The sequence below is a fragment of the Rattus rattus genome, chromosome 4 (genome assembly GCF_011064425.1).
Source record: "Rattus rattus isolate New Zealand chromosome 4, Rrattus_CSIRO_v1, whole genome shotgun sequence".
Lineage (NCBI taxonomy): Eukaryota > Metazoa > Chordata > Mammalia > Rodentia > Muridae > Rattus > Rattus rattus.
Genome location: NC_046157.1, coordinates 149263732 through 149287721, shown reverse-complemented (window position 1 = coordinate 149287721; position 23990 = coordinate 149263732).

Here is a 23990-nt window from a genome sequence, read left to right as displayed (position 1 = left end):
CAATAAACGGATGGTTACATGTAGAAGAATTCAAATAAATCCATAGTTACCACCCTGCAGAAAATTCAACTTCAAATGGATCAAAGACTACAGCATAAAACCAGATACACTAGACCAGATAGAAGAGAAACAGCCTTAAACACACTGGCACAGGAAAAGAATAAAATATAAATAAAAAATGCCATCAGCACAGACACTGAGATTAACAGTGGATAAATGGCACTCAAGAAACTGAAAAGTTGGGCTGGAGAGATGGCTCAGCAGTTAGGAGCGCTGGCTGCTCTTCCAGAGGTCATGAGTTCAATTCCTAGCAACTACATGGTGGCTCACAACCATCTGTAACAGGATCCAGCAGGCAATGCCCTCTTCTGATTGTCTGAAGAGAGCAACTGTGTACTCATAAAATAAACAAATCTTTAAAAAATAAAAAAGAAATTGAAATTTTTCTATAAGGCAAAGGGCACCATCATTCAGACAACGTGGAAACCTACATAATGGAAAAAGATTTTCAACAATTACACAGATGGTAGAGGGCTAATATCCAAAATATATAAAGAACTCAAAAAGCTAGGTATTGAGAAAATAAATAACCCAAGTAAAAATGGGGTAGAGAACTAAACAGAGACTTCACAAAAGAAACTCGAATGACTGAGAAACACTTAAAGAAACATTCAGCATCATAGTCATGTAGTCATAAAAGAAATACAAATCAAACTACTTAGAGATTTCATCTTATGCCTGTCAGAATGGCTCAGATCAATAGAACAAATGGCAGCTCGTGATGGAGGAGTAGAGCAAGGGAAACACTCAAAGTTGTACAGCCACCATGGAAATCAGTGCGGTGGCTTCCTAGGGAGATGAAAATTAATCTACCTCAAGACTCAGCTGTACCACTCTTGGGACAAGGATGCTTCATCCTACCACAGAGACACCATGTTCATTCATTATTCCTCTATTCATAATAGCCAGAAATTGGAAATAACATAGATGTTCCTCAACAGGTGAATGGAGAAAGAAAATGGGCTACATTTACACAATGGAATACTATTTGACCACTAAAATCTGATGAAACCATGAAATCTATGGGTAAATGGATGGAACTAGAAATATTGTCTTCAGTAAGGTATCCTAGACTCACGTATTCACTCATATGTGGACGTTATTTGCTAAGTCAATGATAACCAAGCTACAGTCCATAGAAATGTAGATTCAGAGGTTAAGTGTAGAGTGAGGGACTAGCTAATAGTGACAGATAGATCTTATAGAAAAGGAAAATAGGACAGGATGGATGGGGTAAGGGGCTGGAATGAGAAGAGCAAATGGGAAAAGAGAGGAAAGAGAGGAACAATGAAAGAAATACAAGGAAAGACAGCTAAAATTATGGACCATTTGAGGGGTAGTATGGAAAGCTAATGATATAGTAGACACTTCCTAAAATATTTTTTATATTTTAATATAAATAAAATTGCCAAATAATGGGAGAGACAGAGCCTTACCTGAACATCCCTTGTCACTAAATGCAGCACCCACTACCAGGAATGGGCTACATTTAATTGAGTTGTCAGCTAAAGGAATCCCATAGGAACCCCAAAACAGCCTAGGTTGTTGCCAAGGCTGTTTGTCTCCACAAATTGACATCAAGGTATTATTGCTGAAGACACTTACATAATTCACTGAACATGGAGATGTTGAGCTGGTGCCTACATAGAGCCTTCACCCGTGTGTGTGAGCATCTTTGGCACAGGAAGAGACTCTGCACGCTACCAAAGGAGAAATGTGCACACATACCCTTTGACCTACAAGGTGATTTACATGCAAGCTATGCTAGTGCAACAAAGGCACGGAGCTTGTGGGAGTGACCAGCCAATATATGATTTAAGACCCCTACTCCACAGTGCTTGGATGACCAACAACCCGAGACGAGGTAGCCCAGGAACTATTAGTAAATCCAAATACAACTGGTCTCTTAAAAGAATGTAGCAATAAGACAACTCCAAGCAACATTCTGTTAAACTCATAGGCCAGTGACTTGCTCACCCATCATCAGAGGAATTTCCTCCTGCCAGACAAGACTCAGAGAGTGAGACCTTGGAACACTCAGCCCTAAATGATATGTCTATCCAATTTCCCTTTCAGAACTCGGAGTACCCTGTACCAGAGAGATGGAAAGAGCATAAGAACCAGAGGGGATGGAGGATGCCAAGGAAACCAGGGCCTCTATCTACATCAACAGAATCAACACGTATCAACTCACAGAGGCTGAAGCAGTATGCACAGGGCCTGTGCAAATCCTTTGGGTATATGATATGGTTTCCAGTTTAGTATTTTTATGGAATTCCTGAGTGTCCAAACAAATGGCTTTCTGCATCTATATCTGTTTCTTGTGCTTGTTCTTGGGTCCTTTTCCTTCTGTTTGTTTTGTCCTATTCTGGCACAGTAGGTTTTGCTTTATCTTGTTATATTTTATTCCATTGTTATCCCTTAGGAGCCTGCTCTTTTTCCTAATGAGAAACAGAAGGGTAGAAGATCCAGACAGGAGGGGAGATGGGGGAAGAGCTAGAGGACATAGAGGGAGGGAAGAACATAATCAGTATATATTATGTGAGAAAAATATATTTTCGATAAAATGGAAGAAAAAGTCTACTGGGTACTTAACTCTCCAAGATTCCTTAAAGGGTGATTTTTATTAAGCCCACGTCTACTGGCATGCCCAGGAAATGGAAGAGGCATTTGAGTTTAAACTCAGAGCTGACTTCCAAGTCTCTTAACTTTGGCCTTTCTGAAAACTCTCAAGTTTGCAACTGGGATATGAAGTAGCAAGGCATTAAAAATTATGGGAGATTTTCTTCCAGTGATGGTGGCAGTGTACAGAGAGATTATAGGGGACAATAAATAGTGTTGACGTTAGAGATGAATATCTCAGTCTCCACATCTCCCATGAGAAAAATGATGATGATGATGATGATGATGGCCTTCTATTCACCCAATAATATTGATACATGAGCTACAGTTCCATCTTTGAGAACAGTGCAGTGAGAAGAGGCAAGGACCCCTGTGTACCAGCCTCTTGTGTAAACTTCAGTTCTTTTTCCAATTAGCATACGAGATGATAGATTTCACTAGACATCTTCACACACATAGACCATAATGCTGTGCTCATATTCCTATGTCCCCACTACTCTTCCTTGATTCTCTTTCTACGAATCAGCCCCCAAGAGTCCACCCCTCTGCTTTCATGCCATACATATGTAGATTTTATGTGAAAGTGAATAAATATAAATCATCTTGACCCTTTGTTGACATGTTTTATGTATAGCCCACTCCAACACCACTAAGAGGATGGTATTTTAACTAGTTTATAACATGAGGTTATTTTGCCCCATTTCACATTGTTTTCTCTTACAGGAGTAAGAATTCTATACCAGGTCTGTCTACCTCCAACACTCTAGTTATCACAATGCAAAACCTTTCTGCACCCTAAGCCCATGCTATGCCCTGTCCCCCACAGACCATGCCTGAGTGCTACTGGACTCCACAGGATAAAGCAAATCTGACTCCATGATTTGCAACTTAGAAGGCTCATTTCCTTGGATGGTAAGAACAAAGACAGAAAGCATAGGTGATAGGTAACTCATCGAAGTAAAGAGAAAGGAGAAAGGATCCTGGGTATAAAAGCTTCTCCCTGGAGTGCTAGCTAAACAAGCAGACTAACAGCGAGTCCCCTTGGGTCATTGTGTTAGTTCTATAGTTTCCTGGTTATTACATACTAGCATTCTGGATCTCCTGGCTGCACTGATGTAAAATACAAACTACCCTGATTTAGGTAATAGAAGAGGGCGCCTTGTATTGCAGCACTGGCAAAAGCAAGGAAAAGCAAAAAGGAAAGCTCTAACAGTCCCAGTACCATGAAGACCTGTCTGACCTCAACATTCAGTGGGGCTTGTATCATCAGCCCTTCTACACAGGAAGACTCTGTAGATAAGAGAAAATAACACTAGAGAATTCTAGAAACAATAAAACCTGTTCCTATAAATCAGGGATCAACAACTACGACCCATGGGCTAAACACACCCAGCCTACAACCTACTCTTGTAAATAACGTTTTACTGGAGTAGAGTTACACCCACTCTTGTTTATATGAGTGACTGATATCATGCTGCAAGGACCTGAGGATGGCAATAAAGACCATGTGGTCTGCACGGCCAAATATGTTCTCTACGCCTTTGCAGAAAAGTTTTGCTAGTCTTCTTGGAAGCTTTGCTTTTGGTGTGAGCTCATATTCGTATAGTGGTGCTTTCTGTTTATGTGTGTGCTTTGCTTTAATTTAGTCTTGAGGTAGCGCTCTCTCTCTCTCTCTCTCTCTCTCTCTCTCTCTCTCTCTCTCTCTCTCAAGGAACCACTATGTATGTGAATCATTAGTGAGGCTGAATGTAATTCAGAAAGAATGGAGAGGGAGGGGGAGGTGGGAGGGGAGGTGGGAGAGAAGGAGAGAGGAAGAAAGAAGGAGGGAGAGAGAGGGGGAGAGCAGGGATAGAAAGAAGCATCGTGCATCTATGCCTTCATTAAGCTCTGTGGAAACAGGCTAGGAACAGCCAGTCAGTAATGCACTTGCCTTGCAAGTACCAGAGCCTGAGCTCAATCCCCAGAACACAGGTTTTAAAATGCCAAACATGTTTGTAACCCCGGAGCTAGAGAAATGAAGACAGGCAGGTCCCTAGAGCTAGCTGACCAGAGAGCTTTAGCCTATATGACAAGTTCCAGGCTAGTGAGAGACTGTCTCAAAAAAACAAACAAACAAACAAAACAGACAGATAAATAGTGGAACAGCACCAGAGGAATAACATCAAGGTTGTCCAATGACCTTCACATACACAGGTATATACATACAAGTGTGTCCACCTATGCATGCACACACGCACACAGAGGAATAACATCAAGGTTGTCCAATGACCTTCACATACACAGGTGTATACATACAAGTGTGTCCACCTATGCATGCACACACGCACACAGAGGAATAACATCAAGGTTGTCCACTGACCTTCACACACACACATACACAGAGACACACATACACACACACACAGACACACACACACACACACATACACACACACACACACAGAGAGAGAGAGAGAACAGAGGAATAACATTAAGGTTGTCCACTAACCTTCACACACACACACACAAACACACACACACAGAGCACAGAGGAATAACATCAAGGTTGTCCACTGACCTTCACACACACACACACACACACACACACACACACACACACACACACCCCAAACCAGTGGACATTGTCCCTTAAGCTTACCTGCAGCGTCATGATTGGCTGATTTAAAGAGGACATGCTCACAGAGGGATAAATCTGTAGCGACTACAGCACCGTTAGCTTCCCTGTGCTTGGCAGCTGGAGCATGTTTGGAGTTTTAGAGCTGATATAAGGAACAGCAAACACCATTTCAACAGTCACACGAGGGGGGCACTCTAATTAGGCCAAAGGTGACAAGTTATGTGGGGTCTGAAGAACTAAGTAACTATGTCAGGCCTCAGGCTGGATGCTGAGGAGAAGCTCCTCAAATAAACATGCAGCTCTGCTTCCTCAGCGTACACCTATCAGGGTCATCAGAGGACAGATTTCGAAAAACCAAATATCATTAGCATCGCATTATAAATTCAAATTTGTAAACATGGGCTTATGGGAAATTTAAGCGCTAACATTGTTGGACAATAGTCTTGAGTGTCACATTTAAAATAAGTGGGAAGGAGGGGCTTAAATGCAGCCTGTCCAGCTTCAGGGTGCAGTTTATTCTTCTCTGTCCCTTTGTTGCAGGATGCCTTAAGCTGACCCCTGAAGCTTAAGGGAGAATGCCCGGGAGCGTTTGCTTTCTAAGGAAAATCTTTGTCAGTTTCACCATCTCTACCCTTAGCCACAAAATTCACTCATGCAGATGGTGGGCAAGCAATAAATATTTATTGAACGGATGGACTGAAAAATGACTGTGATGTGATATAGTTGGGTTTTCACTGGATAATATAGTTTGAATTCAATAAATATCACACTTGCTCGCCACGTGTCTGGTGCCAGCTGGGCCCTGGGCACACAGTGTCAATAAGACCCATCTTCTGGGACTTTAATGACCAAGTAGACAGACATGCCAGGAGCTCGCCTGAGTCTAAGGAGCAAATACAATCATTGGCCTGTTTTGGGTTTTTTTTTTTTTTTTTTTTTTCAGAACAAGATAGCAGCAAGAAGGGATGAGAAGAGCTGAGATGGCTCACGTGTAAGTGTTTGCTGTACAAGTGCGAAGATCAGAGTTCAAATCCCCAGAATGGTGTAAAATCTAGATGGGTAGAACGGTTTGTCTGGGAGCCCCGCGTTCCTATGGGGAGACAGGAGGTAAAGACAGGTGAGGCTCCTGGGCCAGCTGTGTGCAGTGGCGAACTAGAGAGGAAAACACGTAGATGGAAGGAAAGAGAAAAGGACCGAGTCAAAGGGGCAGAGATGCATGCTTTTTATTCAGCCAAAAAGAAAAAAGGAAAAATAATAATTCCTCTGCTCAGAAATGGAAAGAATGCCTTTTTACATAGCACATTCTTTTATATTATTCTTGTACGTTATCTTTATTTAATCCTCCTAACAGCCATCAGGAGCATCATTAGTGGTTTCATTTTATAAATAAGACCGAAACAAATCATTAGTAAATCAGGGGCCAGAAGTCAATGCACGCCTTTTCTGTTCTGTTTGTCCCTGGACAGCCTGTTTCCCACAGCCATGTGTGATGTGTGTCCCCACCCCCACACCCTCACCCCAGGACTTTGGGATGCACAGGCATGAGTTAGGTGATGGCATCAGATTGGAAAACTGTATGTCTCATCCTGAACTAATTTGGACAAGGCACTCGGAAACACTAATTCAATCCCATGCTGTTAGGTTAGGCGGTGGCTCTCTGGTGAGTCTTCTTTTCTCCCTTGACCCAGAAATGAAGAGAAAATGAAGACAAAGAAGGATTTTGATCTTGTGCTTGTCCCAGAGACGTGGCCAGCAAATGCTTATTACTAGCAGTAAATTATAGTAATAAGTTAACATTTTTAAAGATTTTTTTGTTTTTAATTTGTGTGTGTGTGTATGTGTGTGTGTGTGTGTGTGAGTGAGTATATGTGTGTGTCCATATGAGTGCAGGTATCCACTGAGGCCGGAAAAAAGAGTCAGATTCCTTGCAGTCATAAACAGGTAGTTGTGAGTCCCTTCCTCATGGTGTTGGGCACTGAACTCAGGTCCTTCAGAAGATGAAGAAGTACTATTAACTGCCGAACCATCTCTACAGCCCCCCCATTAATATTTTTGATGGCTTTTTTCTCTCTCCCTGACAATCCTACTTTTGCCCTGGCCCACCTTTCTAACCATCAAGAAAAGAGATTAGAATTTGTCCACAGAGAAATAGCAGGACGTATGTAACATGATGTACATCAATTCTAACCTCAGTCACCCAAGGAACTATTTTTGTCTGCCTCTAAAACACAAAAAGTTAGTCCTGGAGTTTCTAGCTTACTGAGGTCTCTCACATCGTGGTCACACACTCATGTACAAGTTGCTCCCTGTGCAGTAGTGATGCCTGGAACTGGGCGACACTCACATAAGAGATTTCGTGGCTCTGTCCATCTATGAAAACTGCTCTGTGGTTAGCAATCAAGTGTGTCATAGTATAAATGTTAGATAGCAATTTTCTGACAGAAAATTATGACAGTTGCTTTCTCCAATATCCACACAGAAGCTATCTGGGCTAATAGCACATCCGCAGGGAATATTCTGTTTTCCTGTGTGTCCTGTTTTACAATGTTAACTTGTATTAGTTAGCTACACTGAAATGCACCGTGTAACAACTCCAAAAATTTTAGTGACTAATAACGGTCACTGGGAAATGAAAATATATATCGTTTTGAGTCTGCAGCTGAACCAGACTCAACTACACATAGATCTGTACCACCTTGCAATCTAGACCACAGGCCAGGTTTAATTCTGCTCTGTGGTCTCTTATTCTGAGGCAGCCACAGCTACCTGGGGCATACTTTCTTCACGCGGACAGCAGAAGCTTATGCCAAACCACATGGGTGCATTGAAAGCCTGGCTAATGTCACAGCCTTTTACTTTGCACACAGCAGTATAAGCTTCATAGTCAAGAACAGGAGAAAGGGAGGGAGGGATGGATGGATGGATGGATGGATGGATGGATGGATGGATGGATGGATGGGTGGATGGATGGATACCAGTCTCATGGAGGTGGAGAAAGGAGACTGAAACTTTGTTAAATGCAATACAACCATCCACAAACTTAATCTATGGTAGGGTGCATCAGTAGAAAGATATGTTTGTGGAAAAACCATCATTGCTACACCCAAAGATCATTAGACACTTAAGTCAGTGGGGCTTTGAGCATCTGATTTTGCTGTGTAGCAATTTGCTCTAAGAGTAAAACCTTCCTTAAGGTTCCTTAAGACAGATAATGGAGGATGGTGAATCCCAGGAGGTGGAACAATCCCAAGTACAGGAAGCATGCTAAGAGCAGGAAGTAAACAACTCAGAGGCTTTAGGAAGGTCCTAAAACTGACCAGTATGCTAGGCCCCTCCTTTTCCACCCATATGTAAGTAGTACACCCTGCTAAGAGATAATTCAGACCAACCAAGCTACTTAGAACAGGCAGAGACCAGCCATCTGCCTAGAATAAGAAGAGGCCAGCTTAGCTGCCTAGAAAAGGCTCAGACCAACTGGGCCACCTGGAAAGGACTGTCCAGCCTGTTGAGCTGCCTGCAGGCTGTGTGGTGTGCTCCAGGGTCCCAGCCTTTGTGAACTGTCACCCATCCTGGGGTGGGCTTTTGGTTTTGAAGCTGTCTTTGGTCATTTCTACTCCTGTAAGTAATCCTTCACCCATATTCCTGTAAGTAACACCAACAAAACTTACTGGTTCATCCGAGTTGGCTTTATTAGTCCTTACTTAGGCACATCATTAGTTCCATATCTGGAGTGAATAGACATTTGCTCATAGTGCCCCAGGAATAGTGTCACACCACAGTGTCACATGCTGCTTTAAAACATCATCATCTCATTTGTCACCCTCTCAGAAACCAGTGTAACAGACATAGGAACTGGTTAGCATTGCCCATAAAGGACCAGCTGGTAAATCTTTTTACTTTGCAAACTATATAGTCTCTGTTCTAACAACTTGACCCTGACGTTTGCAGTACAAAAGCAGCCATAGGCAACACTTAAATAGTTGCAACTATGTCCTAATAAAGCTTTACTTACAAAAAAAAAATAGATAATCGCCTAGCGTTGATTCCAAAGATGGAGTTTACATCCTTGTTGTAGATTCAGCTGTAAAGGGCATGTGTCTCCGGTTTTGGATGTCTGTTGCTACATACCACCCCACCCTAAAATAAGTGGCTTGAACCCATTTTCCTTTCCCTTCTGATTCTGCACATGAATTAGGTGTGGCAGGTGACTCTCTGCTCCGTGTGAGATTGCTGCATCTGCAGGCATTTGGGTACCAACAAGGCTTGGATGCCAGGGTAGCTTGCTCACCTGTCCAGCCCCTTGGCAGGATTGACTCGGATACTCAAATAGCTGTGCTCCAGCTGTTAGGCCTCTCCTTTTACCCTCCCCTTCTAAAGCCAAAGGCCAGACCTGCCATTTCTGCGGGTCTTCCTGTAACAAAGCATCCTCTGCTCATATGTCATCTGCGTCCCCCCCTCCCCGCATCTCCACTGCATCCTTACACATCATCTGTTGCCCCCAGAATCCATTCCTCATGCTGGCCTGTGTCAGAATTCTACTCCTAAATCATTGTCTGAAGTGAAATTATTTTCATACTCCTAGCTGGAAGATGACTTTTTTTATGCTACATAGTAACAGCAAAATGCTCTATACGAGGAGCGGGAGAGATGGCTCGGTGGTTAAAAGCACCTGCTGGTCTTGCAAAGATCCCAAGTTCAGTTTCCAGCATCACAGAGGGTTCACAATCTGATGTAACCCCAGTTCTAGGGATTCTGACACTCTCCTCATACCTCCATGGGCAAGGGCGATCATTCACATAAATATATGCAGGCCAGACACTCACACACACACAAAATAAATATCGAAGAACCCCTACCCTACTCTAAAGGTTCTTCAGAAACCTCACCGCCCACCCCCTAAAAAATGGTGTTCTAATCTAGCCACAGATAAAATTAGTCAGGTTAATTCAGTGCAAAAGTTAAGGGAGGGAGGGAGAATGAGGACTTAGTCCTAATCCTGCCTGCTTTGAATTAAATATTTAATCACACACACATACACACACACACACACACACACACACACACACACACACACACACACACACACACACACACAGAGTTCTACCCAATACCTCTGGTTCCATGCAGCCACAGGGAAAGAATAGAACACCATGTCTGGATGTGGCAAAGGATACGAGGTGTGCACAGAGCCAGGGAGCTCCGTGTGTTCCTGTACAATGTTGAATTTAATACAGTTCTCACCAACATAATACTCCCTAGGAACAGAAAGGCTCCAGGGACACTGTCACTCTCATAACTGAGCTCCTCCATTTTAGATCTTAAAGTGGACCCCATTACCATACAAAGGCCATGGTGCATCGCCGTCAATGAGGGATTCACACATTTAAACTATAACTGTCTCCCACACTGGACTCCTGTCTGCTTTCATTAAACTCACCATTCTCTCATTCTCTGTTGTCACTGTATGACCCTGCCCCAGAGTCACAAGAACTTTACAGATCAAGTTGACTTTTGCCTGAAGCCACCCCACCCATGGGCATTCACCTCCCCACACCTTCTCCCTGGTCTCCCCCAGACCTCCTCCCTGCAGCTTCCAACCAAGAAAGGAAGCTGAAAGTCTCAGTAAAAGAAAAAGTGGGTTATTACACATAGATTTTCCAGGTCCAGTCATGCAGTGCAGTTGATCAGGAAGGATGGCATAGAAATCGTATTTTGTGTATTGTATAGAAACATGTCCAAAAGTGCTTCTATTCTTGCCCTGAAATAGAGGTACAGAAAATAGGGATACCCCTTTCAATGCCTACAGTGTGGAAGGTCCGAAGGGTGTTGTGTGGTATGCAGATCCCTCTGTACCTTAATCCAGTGGCCATATACCTGCACTGCATCCTATATGCTGCATACCTGCCACACCATATATCTGAGCTGTCTGCACCCCAGCAAATGTCACAACAGACATCCTGGACCCCATTCTCCCTAATCCCTTTCTAACCTACCCTTTGTCTGATCACCGTCTCCTGGTTCTAGCTCCCATTTTTTAGCCCTGTTGTCTTGACAGCCAGATCCAATTATCTGACCTCTCGAACCCCCTAATGGCACTAGCTTGGTCTTCTTCTTCAGTTTTCTTATTTTTTACTTTGAGGGGTCAGGGGCTCCCTGAATCCTCCATCAGCTCCAGTCATTTCTTCCAAAGCCTTCGTCTGGGAACAGTGAGTCAGAGACGGTTGGGCCATCCTGTTCCTCGTGGCCCAAATAAGGCACTCCTGAGTGACACAGACAGACAGACCTTGACCTCCTAAGCAATTGTCCTAGCAAACAGAGACAACGGGCCCACAATGAGCTATTTCTGAACAAGTCTGCAGAAAGTTCTGATGAAAGGTGATACCCAGAGGAAGACTAGTCAGACTGAACTACTTAAGGAAACAAAGCATCTTTGAGAAATGAAATTAATTAACTGCTTCCAAAGGGGGCAAAAAGGAGAAGGCTAGGGGGGGGAGGTGGGAATTTTTTGGTATAAATTTCCAAAGAGCAAGGGACTTGAAAGCACACTGTGGGAATTTCAAGCTTGAAATTAAAAAAATGTCTTCCAACGTTCTGGCTTAGTGGCACTCAAAACTGGGTTTGGACCATATACAAAGAAAGGCTCTGACAGAGAAAAACAATAAATTAAATGCATAAATCGAGGGGATTTGGGCTTTTTAAAAGTTACAGCACAATATTCTCTGAGGGTGATTTTAGACCAGACCTTGACAGGGTGAGATCGTGAATATGAAAGTGAGCTATTGTCAATCAGGAGGCACTTCTATGGAAGTAAGGTTCTCGGGAGTAACCAAAGGGAATTTCAAAGATCTAGTTTATATTCTCTGTGTCTTCGAGGCCATTTCCCTGGGATTTAAGGAACCATATGGATTTTTGAGGTCTTGAAATAGCTACATAAAATGCCGCTTCGTATGAGACCTATGGTGCCTCAGTCACGGACATTTCGATTCCGTTTCCTGTACCAAATTCTTTTGCTCAACCGCACCCTACCAATCCTCCCAAGATTTGCCAGCTTCAAGTGTAGAGGGGACAGTAGCTACACCTTGACTGTCTACCACTGGTCTCAGGAACACAAAAGACAAATGGGAGAGGCCTCTGGGTGAGGAGGTCTGAGGGCCAAGAGGCACCCACTCCAGGCTTATGAGGTCACATGATGGTGATCATCCAACCAGAAAAGGATTTTGTTTTTCTGCCAGAGTTTGAGCTAAAAGAAGTTTCTCTTAAAGTGAATAACTTGCCTTTATTAAGTCTGTGTGAGAAGCTATGGTATGTATATGTGCGTGTGCGTGCGTGTTCGACCTCAATCTTACCATTTTGACCCTGTAAATGAGCTTCATCGCTCTACTTGAACAGCATTTTAATGATACTATATCCAAAGTTCAGCCATCAGTACACCAAACTTGTTTCTTCTTGGTATGGTATGCATACGCGTGTGTATTTCCTTTATTCCTTAATTTCCCTTTCCCTCTTCTCATGAACGCGGTTCCTTTGGGCATCTGTCTCCCTCGCTCCTATGAGCCCCCCTCTATAGAGACCTCTCGCTCTGCACTCTCCAAGTCTGTGCAGTTCTCTCTGGGGGTTTTCTCTGCACCTTTGTGTCCCTGTTTGCTCGTTTGTTCCTTGGTGTTTCTCTGCTTCCTTCTTCACTCTCACCCTCCCCCTTCCATCTCCTTCCCCTTCCCCTTTTCTGAACTTCTCTTTCTCTGGACCTAATCAAAATGAAAATAATTTCATACATAATAGAAAACAAATTAAAAGGATTTACTGTGCTCACCAGGATATTAATCAAGAACTTTAAGTGAATTGTGGGGATTGTTTAAGAAATACATATTTTCAAAAATAATTAATATTGTTACGATTCCATTAAAATTCTTATATTTGCAATTTCCTTAGAACAAACGGGCAAGATCAAAACTTGCACTTTAAATCATGAGGTCATAAGCAGCCTGTGTGGCCCATTCCTGCAGCCCCGAGACTGTTGTCTGGCTTCGAGCTTGCAGAAAGGACATTTCTTGAGTGACAATGGTCATTGATGTAGACTCAGTGTCAGAAGACATCCTACCATGCTTCTGTTCAGTAGGCCTCAGGAAACTGAAAGCTCTAAAATGCTGTCTCTGTACAAAACCCAAAGCAGCAGATGCCCAGGCAGCACAGCAACCTGAGACATACTTGGACTCTTCCTGTCCTCTGTCTTAAACTGAAAGTGAATAGAGAGACTCTGTCCCCAGGACACCTGAATCTCATACATTTTTATAACGCCTACCACTTCTCTTTCTTTGTCCATTTCCCCAGGTTTCTTTCTCCCAGAACACAGCAACTCATCCATGTACACACATATTCACACATACATTTGAATGTATACATACAATATATTCATTCATACACATGCATACATTCATGAGTATACACATGTGCTCATGCATGCATTCACACATATACATATTCATTCATGCATTTATGCATACATACACACATATACTCACACATGCATAGATTATAGATATATGCATTCATTCATGCATTTATGCTTACAAATATACATTCATAAATACACATATATTCATACATATATAAGTGTATAAGTCTATGAATACACACATACACATATTTTCAGGAACATAGACATTTATTCATGCATACATTCACACACATTCATATAATATACACATACAACATTCATGAACATGCACATGTATTTATAAATACATGCATGAATTCATATATATATACACTTTCAACATGCACTTATGCATACATACATGCATCCATAGATATATACATTTGTGCACATGTACATATATACTCACAAATATATACATGCATTTAAACGTACATTCATTCATGCAGTCACATATAAATACACACATGCATTCATGAACACACATTTATTTGTGCACACATGCACACATACATGTTTTGTACAAACATTCACTTGTAGACTGATGCATACATAATGTGCATTCATATATACATACATACATACATACATATATTCATGACATATACACACATCTCACATGCACAGCTAGGTTTGTCCCTGGATTTCTATCCTTCTAATGATCATAATTGTTGGTGCTTAGGAAAAGCTGCTGTCTGAATATCTGTGTGCCCCTAGCATACATATGTGAAGCCTAATTTTCAGTATGAAAATAGTAACCTTTGGGGCTTTGGGGTTTGGTTAGGTCACTGGGGGCTCCTCTTTCCTGAAGATGCCAAAGAGAGCTCACTTTCACCATCCATGGATGCCATGCATGAGGAGAAGCCTTTGCCAGAAGCAAATCTGCCTGCACACTAATTGGAGCAGCCTAGTCCCCAGAATTATGAGGACTGATTCTGTTGTTTACAAATTATCCACTCTTGGTGTCTTGCTGTAGTAACTCAAATGCACTAAGCCCAAAGCTAACTACAGGCCTCCCGTGGTTGGAATTACCTGACACCCAGCTCTCAAACATCTGTCGAGGGTACTCCCCACTGTCTTTGTGCTCCAGACAAGGAAACTGAGGCACAGAAACTGTAAGCAACCTGTCAACATCTATGCAGCCAGCAAGGAGAAAAACTCTCTCTCTCTCTCTCTCTCTCTCTCTCTCTCTCTCTCTCTCTCACACACACACACACACACACACACACACACACACACACACTCCAAAGGGTAAGCATAAACCACCTCCCCACATCACGCACACCAGCCTGCCCATGATTAGCAGGTCTGTGTGGTGAGCTCCCTGTCCTCTGCTCCCTAATGAGCACTCAGGGAACTCCAGCTAGAGCAAGTTCCCTGAAGATCAAGCAGCTTCAGGGTGCTGAGGAGCACAGGTCCGAGGTCGTTTTGAAGGCATTGCCAGCGTCTTTAAGCACTTGAAGGCAAAAAAAGAATCACATTCCCCTTGACTTTTTATTTAGAGAATAATCAAGAACCTTTTCCTCCTTCTCTCTCACTGAATACAATTTATCTTTATCAAACCCGAGAAGAATGTAAGTCTGGCTAGAAGTTTCTCACAAAGCCCGACAAGATGAAAGGGGACGTAATAGATTCACAAAGCAGTCGTTTTTTTTTTTTTTTTTTTTTAATTTGTGGGAGCGCTGGCTTCATATGATCCTTTCATACGAGTGAAAAATAAGACATTGTGTTTATGTGGCGCATACATTTGTCAGCATCACAGAATGGGGGGCGGGGGTGACCACACACCAGACACCTGGATCCTTCACTGCCCAGGTGTTTCATAATAGTGGGAAACCTGCTTTTTAAACACCCGGAGTTTAGACCAAGTGGCCAATTCCGGCTCAAAGCAACTGCATTTGTTATCTGTCCTAAACAGGAGCTCACCCCATACTTTTTACTCAGCCGAAGAAAGGGAATGCTAACATTTTAGTAAGCAGGACAATTGACCGTACCTGGCTTTGTGTCAAGCAAAAGCTAGCCTCCGCATTGGGAAGTCCTGACCTTGAAAAGCTGGTTAAATGAAGACTGCTCGGGCTGCTGGCTGCAGAGCCAGCCGGGAAGTAGGTCGGCAGAGCTATGGGCCGGCTTCTGTCACTCCCAGTCTGAGCTCACACAATTCAGAGTAGAGGAAAATGCTCTTGGATGAGAGAGTCGACTGGTGTGCAGTTCTGGGCAGCAGCATGTCGTATGGACAGACCAGCTCCACCACATGAAATCACCCAGGGAGGCTGTCCACAGGCAGGAGGCTAAGTTCTGCTTCTTTAATCAATTGAGGTCATTTTGTTTTTTCGGGGGTCTTGCATTTTTATTTATTCGTGTGGTGCCCTAAAGAGGGTCTGGGATCCCGGAGCCAGCTTGAATGGCAAGCAGGTATGAGCGGCTGCTGCTGCTGCTGCTTACAGGCTGCCTGCCAGGTACTTAATGGGCCTGTCCTGAGTGATAGACAAAATAGCTTAATAAAAATCTGCAGAATTCAGAGACTTACGATAGGAGGGACAATCTCTCGATGACGGAAGTGTCTGGCTCAGGAGCAGTCACCCACCCACCCATCCAGGTCACTGGGTCACTGGCTCTAAGAAGGGCATGCCATGGGCTATCCGAGGGCAACAGTTCTGGAGTCCCCAGGGCTCACCTACTGTGCACCATGTCTCCCTTTTCTAATCTGGGGTAGTATATGCACTTACTCTCTCGGGTTCTGCTCTGCATTTAACAAGTAGAAACTGATGAGGCATTCAAATTGGCATAATCCAAACAAACAAGCAAGCTTCCGACAAAAAAACCTGATCCATGTGGCCAAAGCATGGGGGAAGAAGGAAAAGTACAGTGCTCAGAGGCTGGCAATAGTGGGTACTATCATCATGCCTGGGCCTAAGTGTGTCAGAGTTTACAATGTTACCTGTGCCTCACCACAGAGGGAAGCATCCTGTGACGCTAACCATGCAGTAATGAATCAATGGAGTAAATGCATCGATTTCGCCCTGCTTCCTGCCTCTACCTCTCCATATGCCCCATTGGCTGAAGCCAGAAGGATGCAGAGAATAAGGGGGATCTTTTACATATCCCACATGGGACACATCCTGGGTACCAAAGATTGGAGAAGGGAGAGGTAGAGAGGGGAGGAATGAAGCACCAACAGTTCGATGGGAAAGAATTGAATGCTTAGCACAGAGCTTAGAACACACCTCCAGTATATGTTAAGAATGCAGGGTATACTTCTGTGATGGTTCAGAAGTTAAGAGCGCTGGCTGCTCTTCCAGAGGTCCTGAGTTCAATCCCAGCAACCACATGGTGGCTCACAACCATCTGTGAGATCCGGTGTCCTCTTCTGACCTACAAGCATGCATACACACAGGAAGCTGTACACGTGATAAATACATTTTTAAAAAAGGTTTCTAAAGAAAAGAGTACTGCATGGTTAACCATCAATGGTGCTATATCGATCAGGTATCTTAGAGGGAACTGAGGCAGAAAAGGACAGGACCCCTCAGCTCTGCGGGAGGATCTAGAATCTAATCATTAGAGCCCTGCCATCAATTATAGTGCGAAGGCAAGTGTCCCTCCAACCCCTCGATTCTGGAGTTGTGTTTCCTATTACATCAGGGGATTACGAGCTGAGATGCATGTGGGGCTTTTCCAATTTAAAATGCTGTGCTTCAAGGCTGATGGCCAACATTTGAAGTAATTTCAATTGGTCCCTATTAGTTCCAATTTTGTTGTGTTTTTCTTGATCCCAAGATGAACGGCAGGATTTGGGCAGCACCACAGGGACGCCCGGTGCCTCATTCAGCCACAGTACCTTTCCAAACCTGTTCCTGGGGTTCTCCCAAGACTGACATCACAGTGCCGTACCTACTTTGTCCTCAGAGGAAGCAACGTCACAACGTAGGAGTCAGGGCCCTGAAATCCTCCAATGCTTTACCTGCCTTTTCCTCTGGATAGAGACCTCATCCATTCTTAACATCTACTAAGCTTTCCAGAAAAAAAGTTAGGCCAGAAGATGCTTTTAGAACTTCTTTACATATATAGTAGCTAGGATCAGCTGGGTGTACCTCAATGAAGCTCAGATAAGCTGAGTTATAGCAACCTCTACAGAGGCTGAGGTCCTTCTGAGGAAGCCAGGGGCTCTGAAGAAAACTATGGAGGATTTCAACACACAGAGTCCCTAGACATTTCTCCAGAAGGGCTCCATTCCTCTGCAGAGTCTCCCTTCCCTCCTGTAGGCTGAACCAGAGGTGCCTAAGAGTCTTTGGAGATTATACGATAATAATAACAGACCCATAACACTGGTGGGTGCTGGAATTATTACACGCCCCTTCATGCATATCATTTCTTTCCAACCCAACAAAGCCCGTGGCTCCCCAAGTTCACCAAGGTAAGTAACCCAGCCAGGTCTGAAGTTATCTTTATGTTTACCCAAAGTCCATATTGCCCTCACTAACAGATGCTCGGTGAGTACAGGTTATAGACCAGTAGGTCTGGTTGTGTTGTCTTGGTTTTTTTTTTAATTACTATTTATATTAATGGCTACCATCTCTGTTTCTTCTTACCACTCTCTGAAATTGTCCCCATTTACTCAAACATTATCTACTTGCTCCCCTAGAATGCCATAGCAGCCTCCCAAAATGAAGGGCTCACGGCACCTGTCACATTTGTGGCAATGTCCCCAGTGTTTGGTCCACCGTCTGACATTCGAAATGCACACAGCACATATCTGCCAAGTGAAATTCCGAATCCTCCCATTCCTTGAGGTCATTTTTCCTAACTAGGCTTCAAGGCATCCAAAGCTAAAAATAACCACCTTTTGACTCAGCAACTGGCAACTGTCCAGGTTACTTTTAGCTTCAGAGGTTAAGGGGAAAAAAATGGGCCAGATGAACGTGGAGCAAACTGCCTGACCGTGCATTCCTGTGCAGAGAATCTTAAGGGGCCGTGCGCAATGATTATTGACAAATGGCTCCGCTTACTTTCCCTGGAGTCGAGCCTTAGCAGCTAGCATTTCTAGAAACCCATGATTCTCTCCCAGGAGACAGGGAGCTCTCAAGAAACAAGGGCTGTACCTTACTCACCTTTGTTTCTTTAGGAGTGAGAAGTGAGTCTGGGTAAACCAGGCCCTGAGAAACACTGGGGTGGGTGTGGGTGACAGTTAGCAGCCAGAGCAAAACGGAGTATGAATGGAATCCTAAAACATCAAAACATAAAGGCATCCCCACGGCCATCTGCTTTGCTTTTCCTGTGGCTCATCTGCCAGAGGTCCTCGAACCAGACCTTTGAGAACCTTTGAGAGACAGAGCCTCACGGGAGATGATGCTACCACTCGGGCACCACCCCTGGGATAGATCAATGCCCATCCTATCAAGGCAGGTTAGGTCTAACCAGCCTGGATGGGTTAAAGCAAGGTCAGCTTGTTGCAAAGACAGTTCATCCTGATAGCTACTTAGCTGCGTCTCTCGTTTCTGCTCTCCTGTGCTCCGTCTCTGTATAGCCATGTATGCATCAGATTGTGTGATGCGTAGCCAGGGCTTCATTCTGGCCACCAGGACTATGCCTTTTGATCTGCCCAAATATCAGAAGCATGCGCCAAAAAAATCTCTACTTTTAAGATACCCAGCCTCGGGTATTTTGTTATAGCAGCACACCAAATACATCATTTGACTATGTTAGCCATTGTCTGTCTGTGGCTGCATACATCAAGATCAAATGGAATTAAATACAATCAAAATTATGTTTTTCATCCACACTAGATACTTTTCCAGGACTCATGGCTACCTCTTTTCAAGGTACTGATAGAGTAACTTCTTGGACTTTAGGTTAAGATCACCCTTGTCCCCTAGCCTTTCCTTCTCCTGAGGCAGAAGTTTCTGCCTCTGAAGAAGGATCTAGAATCTATCATTAGGGCTCAACTACTAAGCCTGGGACATTAAACTCTGGGACTGCATGAAGTGATAGCTCACTAACTGGTGAGTCCTTCGGGTGACCTTGAGAGGATCTCATCTTCTACAGAAAGAAAAGAATCTCAAAAAACAAAACGATTTTCCCCAAGAGACCACCTATGCAAGCGCTAGAGTCTCCTAGTTACTGCCTAGTATGTTTTAACCATTAGACGTCACTCAAAACCTGAAAGCACCTCACATCTAAGAAGGCAAAGCATCCTCTTCTTTCAAGTCAGTGTGGTTTGGAGAGATGGTAAGAAATCCTAGAGGCACTTAGAGAAGAAATGTAAGGCCCATCAAGCAAAAGATGGGAAAACCGAACTCCCCACAGAAAGCTGGAGGCCAACAGATCTGAAGCACGCCCAAATGTGGGTTGCTTTTTTTTTTTTTTTTTTTTTTTTTTTTTCTTTTTTTAAGCTTTTCAAAATTGTTTTCATTTCAATGTTGGGAGGTTAATACCCAAGATGGACACTCTTTTTGAAGAGCCCCTTTTGATTTTAATTTCTTAAAGTCCTCATTTGAACTCCCTTTTTGTTTATATTATACCCATCCACAATTTTCCTTTCTTTCCAGGTAACTTGATCCCCGAAAATGTGCAGAATCCATCCCTGCCCACTGCTTTTAATTAAACATCAACTCGTCCTTTCAACTGGGTCTTTGAGGATTTTTGCGTTGTCTTCTCTAGATGTATTTGTCTTTTCCCGAAATTACATCGAATCAAGTTCTCAAAAATGCATTTCTTAATCTTTAAATAGCTTGGAATGGATCTTGGCAGCATCTTAAGAAAACCTATAAAAAGGGAAGAAGCTAGCCTACCCACTTCCCTCCCAAGTAGAAGCCGGGCATGTGCGGTGTGTTGAGGCTTGCATTCACGGATCTCACAGCATCAGACTGAACCCTGCAAGCCCCAGGCTTCCAATTCCATACCTAAAAGAAGTCTGCGTACATTGTCCCAGAATACTGTATTTGTACTGACACTTTTACTAAAGCAACTCAGTGGGAAGAGGTGTCAGGGAACCAGAATCTGCCACAGACCCCTGGGCTTCCATTAGAAGCGTTTGCCACTCTGCAGTCACCCTCCTGCAGGCTGGCAACTCAGGCTCCAGTAGTCAGGGTGGTCAACAGCTGGCCTGAGCACCGATGGGGAGGTCTGCATGGAAGGTTCTCCATCTTCCAGATGGACCAATGAGGATGCAGATATCTTTGGAATCTGCAGAGGAGACCCTCCTGAGGGAGAAATGGAGAAGGGGGTCGTTTAGGAAAATTCCACTGATGTGTATGACTTTTTTCTGGTATGTCTCCTAGGGTTTCTGAAGATTTCATTACCCTCCTAAGCGAAAGTCTTAAGATGACGGCAAGAAGGTGCTTATTGAAACCTATAGCTCTCCATCCCTCGGCAGGCTTTGATTTAAAACATTCAGAAAACGTATCCAGCAGCCTCTTCTTCCCCAAAGACAGGGGCTTTAATGTTTAAGAAAAAAAAAGAAAGAAAGAAAGAAAAAAGCAGGCCTCCTAACACCAGCTAGCTCCCTCCTCTTAAAGAAAAATGTTGCCTAAAAATATGAAGGTATTGATGTCAAACTATGGTAACAACTTTTAAATTTTAAAGTCCTGTTCCTTTGTTCTCAAGGAACAAAGAAACAGGAATCCCATAACCCGGAGCTGTGTGAGAGAATGACTTCCAAGCAAGGACGGTGTTGTGAGCCCACCCTACTCCTTGCTAACTGCCAATGTGGAAACCGAGGTCCAGAGAAGTTAAGGGCTTTTAACAGTCAGTGGTTAAACCTGAACTTGGGCGAGGTGTCTGGACTCCACAACTTTTGGAACAAGGAAGAGGAAGAATATCATTCTAGCGCTTTCAGGAAGGAGACAATGGTTTAAAGGTGGGAAACCAACACAGGTTCTGCACACTCCCTACCTCAGCTGTGGGTACGTACCATTAATGTCCCAGAAGCCAACTGGAAAACAACAGAGAAAACGTCCTTTGTGCTGCTTGACCAGTGAGAATGGAGGCTCTGTCTGCCTCACAGGGTATGAAAGGAACCACACCGTGTTCATAATCCAGTGGGTCTTGCATGTTAGGGGCCCAGCATCTCCCAGAGCTCTGTCTATGATGATGGCATCTATAAGTAGCATACCTGACCCTCCAGCCCTTCCCCATTCTCTACAGTAATGAGTCTAATGAACATAAAGAGCTCAAGGGCCCCTCACCCCTTGCCCCACCCCCACCTCTGCTGTCTCCAGAATAGAGAAGGCTTAAAGACCACTACCAAGCATAGCATCTTGCTTGGTTTTGTCTTTTGAAATTGCCTTGAATAGGGGAGTGTATTCATGTTTCCTTCTGGTGGGTCCCAGCTTGAGTGCACCTTTGGTTTCCATGCCCATATCTGAGACTCCTCTTTTCAAGACATCCAAGGAGCTAGTGGGCCATACGAGCCCCATACATAGCCCATCAGGAGGGCCTGTGGATTCACCTCTCCCTGTGTCTTCAGTGCTCCTGAGTCTCTCTCTCTCTCTCTCTCTCTCTCTCTCTCTCTCTCTCTCTCTCTCTCTCTCTCTCTCTGTGTGTGTGGGGGGTGCACATTTACACCAGGATCTTCTTATTTTGCCCATTCTTTGTACTCCAACCCTCAAGGAAACATCACCCCTGGGTCCTTTTGCCTGAGATTTCATACCTAGCTCACCTTTGTCCCTTTCCTGACTAGAGAGTGATTCAAATATTTCCCATTGGTTTCTAGAAAATGTGGCCCAGGGCTTTGTATCTCTTATGCCCTTTGCAGCTGGTGTACAATAGGCCTACAGTCATGCTTTGGGAAGAGGCCCTGCCCTGGTGGGACTTAAGATAACAGGACAAGGTGAGACGATAGTTTAGTCTGTAAAGCATTTGCTGTGCAAGCAGTGGACTTGAGTTCAGATTCTCAGCACTTGCATAAAAATCCAGACACAGCGGAGCCTATAACCTGGTGCTGGGGAAGCAGAGACAAGGGGATCATTGGAACTCGGTGGCTGCTCAGCCTGGCCAAACCAATAAATTAGAGGTTTCAGTGAGAGAAAGTCAGCCAATGTTGTTGTTGTTTTTGTTGTTGTTGTTGTTGTTGTTGTTGTTGATGATGATGATGATGATGATGATGATGATGATGGAAGAGAAGAGGGAAGAGGAGGGGGAGGAGGAGAAAGAAGAAGAAGGAGGAGAAGGAGGAAGAGGAGGAAGAGGAGGAGGAGAAAGAGGAGGAAGAGGAGGGTGAGGAAGAGGAGGAAGAGGAGGAGGAAGAGGAAGAAGAGGAGGAGGAAGAGGAGGAAGAGGAGGAAGAGGAGGAGGAAGAGGAGGAGGAGGATTGAGAAAGAAACTCAATGTCGGGGTCTGACCTCCATGCAAATCTGTATATGCCTATACTCATACAAACACATGAACACATGGTAGGGAACAGGGCAGCTCTTCTGCAGGGCCTTAATTACATACTGTGTCCCCATGCACTGACTTGGAGTGCTTCTGCTTTTACTCTTATTAGAAAAGTGCTATTGGGGCTGAAGAGAAGGCTCAGTGGTTAAGAGCACTGACTGCTCTTCCAGAGGTCCTGAGTTCAATTCCCAGCAACCACATGGTGGCTCACAACCATCTGTAATGGGATCTGGTGCCCTCTTCTGGTGTGTCTGAAGACAGCTACAGTGTACTCATCTAAAATAAAATAAATCTTTTTTTTAAAAAAATGCTATTTTGATTATTAACATCTATCACAGAATAAGAAAGAGTCAGGGAGCTCACTTAGTCCACTTGGAGTTTTGCCACCCCTCTCCTAAAGATCTGTTTCTGACCTAAGCTTCCAAGAAGCCTCTTAGTCCAAAGAAATCCAGATAGTTCTACACCAGGGGTTCTCAACCTTTGTAATGCTAAGTCATAACCTTATGTTGTGGTAACCCCCAACCATAAAATTATTTTCCTTGCTACTTCATAAATGTAAATTTACTACTGTTATGAATCATAATGTAAATATCTGTACTTTTCCAATGGTCTTAGGCAACCCCTACGAAAGGGACATTCAACCCAAAAGCAGGTGTGACCCACAGGTTGAGAACCTCTGTTCTATGCACTCTCCAGGTTCCCCTCAAAATTGTGTGGCAGCACTGGAGAGTTGACATGGGGGGACAGTAAGGACCTCCCTACCATCATCTCACAAGTATGCCGTACTGGGTTGAAGGCCACAGACCAAACTCTGTCAGCCTCAGCTTAGTGTAAAGCTAGGCACATCTGGAGGTATGAATATATTATTCAAATAGAGGAGGCAGG